Source organism: Salvia hispanica, chromosome 6 (genome assembly GCF_023119035.1).
Source record: "Salvia hispanica cultivar TCC Black 2014 chromosome 6, UniMelb_Shisp_WGS_1.0, whole genome shotgun sequence".
Taxonomy (NCBI): domain Eukaryota; kingdom Viridiplantae; phylum Streptophyta; class Magnoliopsida; order Lamiales; family Lamiaceae; genus Salvia; species Salvia hispanica.
In genome coordinates, this window is record NC_062970.1 from 28,599,637 (window position 1) to 28,608,104 (window position 8,468).

Below are 8,468 nucleotides of genomic sequence, written 5' to 3' on the forward strand. Positions count from 1 at the left end.
ACAATTTGTTTTTTAAATTTTTTAAAATTTTTGCCCCCGGCGAGGAGTTTTTTATTTCCACCCCTATTCAAAAAAGGATTTCTTATTTCTTTATATAAGTCCTAGTATTCTTGAGATCACCCCTGAATCATCGGTTGGGGGAACCCAAGGGAAATTTGTGGTCTAGTATTCAAAGCCCCAGGAAAAATTGAACCATCTTCAATTCTTTGATAATTAATTAGGTTTTTTTCCCGGTAAAAAAGCATATTTTAGGTTTAAATATTCTAAAGCAGATTAATTCAAGATAATATAATGTAAATTTGGAATAGATTTTTCTAAATAATCTTCTAAATAGATCTGATTATTATGATTTTTTGGGGGATTAATGATTGCTAAATTATTCAATTTCATCAAATTAATTAGCGTACACCAGCTCCCGTTCATTCAACACCCTACCACACTTAAAAAAATTTCGCCCCAAAATTTTGGGCCCTTTAGGGAAGATTTCCCGGTATATTTCCCATCATTTACCCTCACGCCCCCGGGCTTCCTGGCCCCGTGGTTTCCCCATTGTATTTTTACAAAGGGCGTGGATTTATTTCTCGAGGTTTGGACCTTTCGATCCAAGATCACCCCGGGGTTGCCCCCGTAGCTCACCCGAGTTTGGGCAAACCCTTTTAGCAACTCTGCTTTGGATCGAATACGTTTTTTTCCCGTGAACAAAAGATTTTTGGAAATTCTCAAGGGGGGGCGGCAAAACGATAACTACGGTCCTACTCCTTCAAAATTTCGACGGTTGAAAAAACGGGGTTTCGCTTCCCTTTAACCCCAAAACGCGTTATCCCTTTCGGGGGATCCCTTTTGAGGAAAACTTTATCGCCCTTTAACCGTGCCCGTCGGGACGTCGGCGACGATTTTTGTCTGTTTTCCTTCATCCTTGGGGGATATGTCGAATGATTTCGCCATCCCCTCACTACAGATCCAAGTGCCCTTGTTCCCCAAACCATCCCAATAGAACGGAGATCTCACTTTCTTCCATAAAGTGTTTCAAAACCCATGCCGACGTTTTTAAATTTGGTTTAGCGAACTCACGAGGGGGGCGTCCCCCAATTTCCCCTGTCGAGCACCACCCCCTAGTATCCTCAGTTTTTGGGCGTTTTTTTGGATTGTCCATCGGGGGGGAAAACCGTGCAAAAATTAAGCGTTTTTGCTCCTGGGCTAATCCAAAATTTAAAGGTGAATTGGGCCCGATCGACGAATCGCCAGGGGACCCATGTTCCCCGATCTCTTGAATGTAGTCGAGTAGCCTATCCATCCATGGGTGGGGGATCTTTTAAACGACTTTTGGAAAAAGTGATTATGACCCCCGGGGTTTTCCCCTTTTGGGTCCCGAAGGGTCCAAGCCCCGGGGGCCCCCATTTACTGGGTATCCAAGGGGTTTTAGTTTCCCCCGTAGGGGTTGGTGAAGGCCCCCTGTGGCGGGCCCTTTTTTCCCCCCAAAAATGCCGCGACACCCCTCTTCTCCGTCCAAAAAAGGACTTCTTCGATCCCGGGTACATTTTTGGCCCCCGAGGGGCAGGGGTTTCAGGGCTTCACTCATGATCTCGTTCCCGAGCCCCTTCTTTTTGGGGGCACGCACAATCTCCTTCAAAGGTAGGCGTTGTCAACCCTCGCTAAAATTTCCCGGATTACCGCCTACTTCAACTAATCCCCTCCTCTGCATCCTTTTTGTGCCGAAACGATCCTGCCTTAGATCAGTTTTACTACTAAGGCGTTTTGCCCTTCACGGGGGTGTCCTTATACTTCATTTGCAACTTCTAAACCCCCGATAAACTTTCATCTTCTCGAAAAGAAAGGTTGCGAATGGTCCTCGGTTTAAAAGATCCGCCACTGGCCTTTCCCGGGTAGTTGATGCCAAAACGTATCCTTCACCCCGAGCCCCCTCCGTTGTCGGTGTTGTCCTTGCCGGTTTTAAAACTTTATGGCCCGGGTTTTCCCCCTAACTCGAAAATGGTGCCCCAAATCTTTAGGGCATGAACGGGGCTAGTTCAAATCGTGGGTGGGTAGTTCCTCGGGTTTCAATTGTCGTGACGTGGGCGATCACCTTGTTGTTACAACCCTCCTAATACGACCTTCGAAGGGGGGTGTAAACCACTTTCACTAAGCCCCGGCACGCAACACGGGGCGTGGTCAACTTTTCCTTGATTTGGGGAAACTCGCTTACACTCCGGCCCAGTTCACCTTGATTCCTTTCGATTGCGGGTCATCGGTGTTCTTGGAGAACCCTTTATAAACCCTTCGAGACCCCGCAAACCCCTGAAACCAAACTGCCCCCGGAAAGGGCGATTCCATGGCAGCTCAACCTTGGGGGGTCCACTGTTCCCTTCCCCACACGATGTCCTAAAAAGTTCACTTCTCTCACCCAAAAAATTCACACTTCTGAATTTCCACATTTTTTTTCCCCCCCCTCCCCCCGACGAGGCCCGCGTCTCCTTCTGCCCGAGTAGACTAAAATGTCATCATGAAACAGAACGAACGTATCGGTACGGTGGAAAACTCGGTTCATCAAGTCCATCCTTTTTGGGGGATTCTGCCCGAAAGGCATCACGCGAACTCGTAGGACCATATCCCCAAACCCGGCTTAGGTATATCCTCCTTTCGCACTTTTGGTGGTATGGACTTTAGATCCATCTTAGAAAACACCGGCTCCCGGAGTTGATCAATAGGCCTTATCCTCCGGGGGACTTGTTCTTAAGGGCGTTGTTCAACCCCTATGCGATAAAATTCTCATCGCGCTTTCTTCTTAACGAAACACCGGGGCGCCCATGGCAAAAACCCCAACGAAACCAAACCATGAGCTTTGTAGGGTTTTTTGTTCCCCACCCTTTGCCCATTCAAAGGGCCTTGATACGGGGGGCTGGGGTTTAAGGTCGACGGAATTTAACGCCTATCCGACCTCCGGGAACACCCCCGGGGAAAAAAGTCGAAAATTTCGTACGCGGACATTTTGAGCCTTTTCCTTTCCTTTTCCCCTGGGGATGACCAGGGCCGGCGCCTTTTTTTTCAACATGGCGGGGCTTGCGGAGATTATGGCGGTTGGCCCCGAACTTGGTACCGAGGGCCACCCGGGCTTGTAGGGTATCCCCCTCCCGCGAATCGTCGCAGGGTTGCGGGTTAACCCCATTCCTAAGATTACGTGACTCGCCATCTCCATAACTCCGATCGTAAAAACTAACTTAAGTTCTCCCAGTAAATTTCTGTTTGAGCAAAAACGGGGAAAACTCTATATCCCTCCTCGGGGAGGACACCATCATCCTATGCTTAGATTTTTTAAAAGGAAGCGGTATGCCAAAACCCCCGATAGAACGAAGCATGCGCCCCAAAAACACAACAATAGGGGGATCGAGGATTTCCTTATACATGCCAAAATTTTCCCCTCGTGGTTTCCTTTCCAATCCCGGGGTTTTTCCCGAGTCTGGCGTACGGCCCCCGGGCGGAACTTGGGGGGGCCGGCCCGCCGTGGTTGGGCCCGGTTTGTTCCCCCCCCGGCCCGGGGGGCCCTAGGCCCCACGGAAAACCCCCATTGTTCCCCGACCCCGGGTTTCCCTATTCTTGCTGGGGCACTCCCCGAGAAATGCCCATTCCCCCCGCGTTAAGCCCTAGGGGTTGGCCTCTACTTCCCAAAAGGATTTGGGGGAAACGTTCATGGGGGGGGGCCCCGGGTTTCCCCGGGGTTTAAAAAGGCGCCCTCCCCGTACGGCGGGGTGGTGGGGCGGATCCTTGCTATCGTAGTGGGTCCTACTTTTGTCCCTCTCCTTTTTTTTTGTGGGGGCGGGGGTGTCCGGGCCCGGGCTCCTCCTTTGGGCATGGCCTCCATCCAATGCGAGGGGCCCCGGCGACGTAAAGGGGCCCATGGGCCAATGCCAATGCATTATAAATTTTCACGTTTCCCCTCATCAATAATAAAATTTTGGGTTTTTAAATTAAAGGTTAAACTTATAAATTTTCTTCTTATGATAAAAATAAAAACACTCGCATTCTTGAAATAAGATACGTAATATTTTGACAATCAAGTTTGGGGAAGTTATCCAGTCTTATTTTCATTTGAATATTTTGGCTTTATTTATATAATGCACGTGTGTCCTAGATGTCTTAAAGAAACACTATAAAAAGTTTATGGCAACAAAAGAACTGTTTGCTTTTGTGAAAGAAAGGTAAAAAATCGCTCATGGAAAAGAGAGAATATAAGCTAGATATTAGATGAGAATACTCAGGATATATTAAACCTAGCAGAAATATAGTGGGACTTGAAACTCTTTATCATGCATGCAAGTTCTGCTTCTAGTTAATTAGATTGGATATCTTTGTGTATATTATTTATTTTGTATGCATTACTAGATATGTAATGAGAATTGAATTCAAAGCCTAGTGATGTACGTACTATGTATGTATATTTGCTTGGCAACATTTTACTTTTCCACCTTCATGGTTTGTATTGGAAGATGATAGAGGATGTATATTTTCAGCTGATGTAGCAACTCGGTTAACCATGCCTCTAATCGAAAAAAACCTACCCATCTTATAATAAAATGCCTGGTTTAAATTTGAGATTTTGAGGTAGGTTTTGTAATGAGGGTGGTAACCCCTCATTAGAATGTTATTTTAAGAGTAAATGTTTGTATTATAAGCAAACATAAGATGCTTTTTCGTATATCAGTTCATATTTATATGCACCTGGCATTACACGATGAAATCTTCCTTTAACTTCTTTTTCTGTTGAGCAATATATATTTGCGAAGATCAGTATAGTTGTAGTTGTCTGATGAACCAACTATACGAAGCCACAACCTATTTCGACTAACTAATATGCTTATTTGGTTTTCGTCCCTCGTATATTTAAATATTGTTCATGAGCTATCTTTTTCCAAAGTACATGCCTTTTGTTTTGAATATTTGAATAATGGATCTTTGTTTAGATGTGTGCGGAATATAAAAGATAACAAGAACCAGAAACATATCTGGAACTACATTCACATGTGCAAACTTTAGTATCTTTTTATAGGACAACCATTTCGTGCAAGGAACATGGAAGCCTAGAAAACAAATTGATTACTAAGTCTTGAATAAACAGTCAGCTGTCTTAAGTATGTTACTAGTGATTTTACTTTGTTTGGCTAGATAGAGCTATCAAAAACGGTACTCTCTCCGTCCCACTTTAGGAGTCCCAGTTGAGTTCGGCATGGGTTTTAAGAAATATCAAGGAAATTTGGTAAAAAAAATAGTGGAATGTGGGTCCTACTTTTTTATATTAATTTTATAAAAATGTGAGTGGAAAAAGGTTAGTGGAATGTGGGACCTAATACTATTTATGTAATATTCCAACCGGGACTCCTAAAGTGGTGTGAAATGGTGACTGCCAGAATTCGAACCCGAGCCTCGGAGCTGAAGTAGTAGAAGCCACGCTTAAAAGCGTTTGGAGCTGAAAGGCGATTTTAGCATCTAATGAGAGATAGGCTCTTAGCCGTTAGATCTGATCTTGTTAGATAGATTGTATCTGAACCGTCCATTCTAGTTGACGGATAGTTAGTTTTGTTTTTCAGTTTTGATAAGGGTTTAAATCCCCAATTTGTGGTGTAATTGAATTCAAGATACGAAAACCAATTTCCCTCACATCTACAATCTTGAAAGCTAATTCTTCATCTTGTTCGCTTTAATCAATCGATCATCAGCATCCTCGCCAACAAGTGGCGCCGTCTGTGGGAACGAGCTGAGTTCTGGAAGGAGGAGCTGTAAATCGGTCAGATAATGGCGTCGCGTTTCGAAGCTGAGAAATTCAATGGAAAGAATGACTATGGGCTCTGGAAGATGAAGATGCGAGCTCTATTGATTCAACAAGGATTGGCGAGTGCGTTGCAGTCAAAAGATCCGAAGGAAAAGGGGAAAGAACCGCTCGATGAGAAGGCGCAAGCACGACAGGAGGAGGTGTCGTTGAAGGCGCATAGCGCGGTGATCCTCTGCCTTGGTGATAAGGTACTGCGGGAGGTGCAAGAAGAGACAACCGCCGTTGGTATCCTCAAGAAATTGGACGAGCTGTATCTAGGTAAATCCCTTGCAAACCGCCTCTATTTGAAAAGAAGATTGTATTCTTACTGCTTTGTAGAAGATAAACCGATTATGGAGCAGTATGATGAGTTTACAAAATCTGTGGATGATCTGGAGGCAGTAGATGTCAAACTTAGTGATGAGGATAAAGCAATTCTTGCATTGAATGCCTTGCCAAAGTCTTATGATCAGATGAGAGATGCCATCTTGTATGGCAGAGATAAGCCCATAACATTGGCAGAGGTCCATTCGGCCTTGATGGCAAAGGATTTGCAGAGGGGAATGAGAAGGCGCGAGGATTTGCATACTCCAGAGAGTTTGAACATTAAGAAGTTTAAAAACAAGAAGTGGGGCAAGAAAGACTCTTCAAAAGCAAACTCCAAGGATCAAAAGGAGACTAGATCCTGTCACTGGTGTAAGAAACCAGGACATTTGAAACGAGATTGTTTTGCCTAGAAGAAAAAACAGGCCGAGGAGGCTGCAGGCACTAAGCAGACTTCAGATTGTGTGCAAGAAGTTGAAAATGCTCTTGCACTGAACATTATGGAGGAAATGGAGGGGAGCTCTTGGATTCTTGACTCTGGGTGTAGTTTTCACATATGCTCAAACATACATTGGTTTCATTCCATAAGTGAGACAGCTGGTTCGGTTGTGCTTGGAAATAATCAGATATGCAAGATTGATGGAGTGGGGAGTATCAAGCTGAGACTCACTGATAACTCCATAAAAGTTCTCACTGAGGTAAGATACATTCCTGAAGTCAAAAGAAATTTAATCTCACTTGGGGCTTTGGAGAAGAAGGGATACTCTTTCTGCTCTTCTGGTGGAATCATGACAGTTGGAATGAGAGGAAAAATGGTGCTGAAAGCAGAAATGAGAGGCAGTCTATATTACTTGGAAGCAACAGTGATAAAACATGGAGAAGTAAACACTGTGAAAACTGGTTCAGTGAAGTTGTGGCACATGAGGTTGGGACACCCTGCTTTTGGGAGCATTGATCAGCTGATAAAGAAGAAGGTCATAACTAGCTCAGTGGAAAAAGGGTGATCAGACCTGTGAAGAGTGCATATTGGCTAAATCCAAGAAGCTGTCATACCCCAAAGGTAAACACACCTCATCTGCTCCCTTAGATTATGCCCATAGTGACTTATGGGGGCCTGCTCCAGTAAACTCTGTGGGGGGAGGTAGATACTATATGAGCATAATAGATGATTACTCCAGAAAGATATGGCTATATGTGCTAAAGGAGAAGAGTGAAGCTTTCATCAAGTTTAAAGAGTGGTGCAAACTGATGAAAACTGAGGGAAAAGGAGTCTTGAAATGTCTAAGAACAGACAATGGATTGGAATTTCTGTCAAAGGAGTTTGATATTTTCTGCCAAGAAAGAGGGATCAAAAGGCATAGGACTGTGCCCATGAATCCACAAAAAAATGGGGTTGCAGAGAGGGCCAATAGAACCATCCTTGAGAGGGTGAGATCCATGCTTTTGGCCTCTGGTATGGAAAAGAAGTTTTGGGCAGAGGCTGCGGCTACAGCAGTTAAGTTGATAAATATGTGTCCATCCTCTGGTATAGGAGGGGATACACCTGATTTCAGGTGGTATGGTGAATTTGGCAGCTATTCTCATCTAAGAACTTTTGGTTGCAAGGCATATGCACATATCAAGCAATCTAAATTGGATGCAAGAGCACTGAGGTGTGTAATGTTGGGATATCAGCCCGGAGTGAAAGGCTATAGGCTATGGTGTGTAGAGATGTTGTGTTCTCTGAGTCAGAGATGCATTTCAGACCTGAAAATAAGACACAAGAAGGTGGTGAGAAAGTAATGAGCTCTGGAAATTCTGAAGTTGAGGAAGAAAGTAATGCAAAGGCTGGTGGAGATATGGAGTCAGAAAGCACTGGGATCAGTGGAAATGATGAAGGTGGATCTGATACTCAGACAAATACTCAGACAGACACTCAGCCAGATTTGAGGAATTATCAATTGGTAAGAGATAGGGTCAGGAGAACAAATATCAGACCTCCAGCCAAGTATATGGACTTAGAGATGTTGTACTTTGCTTTGTGTGTTGCTAAACAGGTAGCATTCTCTGAACCAGACTCATACAAATCTGCTATGAATTGTCCAGAGAAGGATAGATGGCTTCAAGCAATGATTGAGGAGATTGACTCTTTAATCAAAAACAAGACCTGGATCCTTGTGGATAAGGTGGAGGGAAGAAAGATCATAAGCTGTAAATGGATCTTCAAGAAGAAGCTTGAGTCTACGGAAGTTGAGCAAATCAAATTCAAGGCCAGATTAGTGGCAAGGGGTTTTACACAGGAAGAGGGAGTGGATTACAATGAGGTGTTTTCTCCTGTGGTAAAACATGCTTCAATTAGAATCTT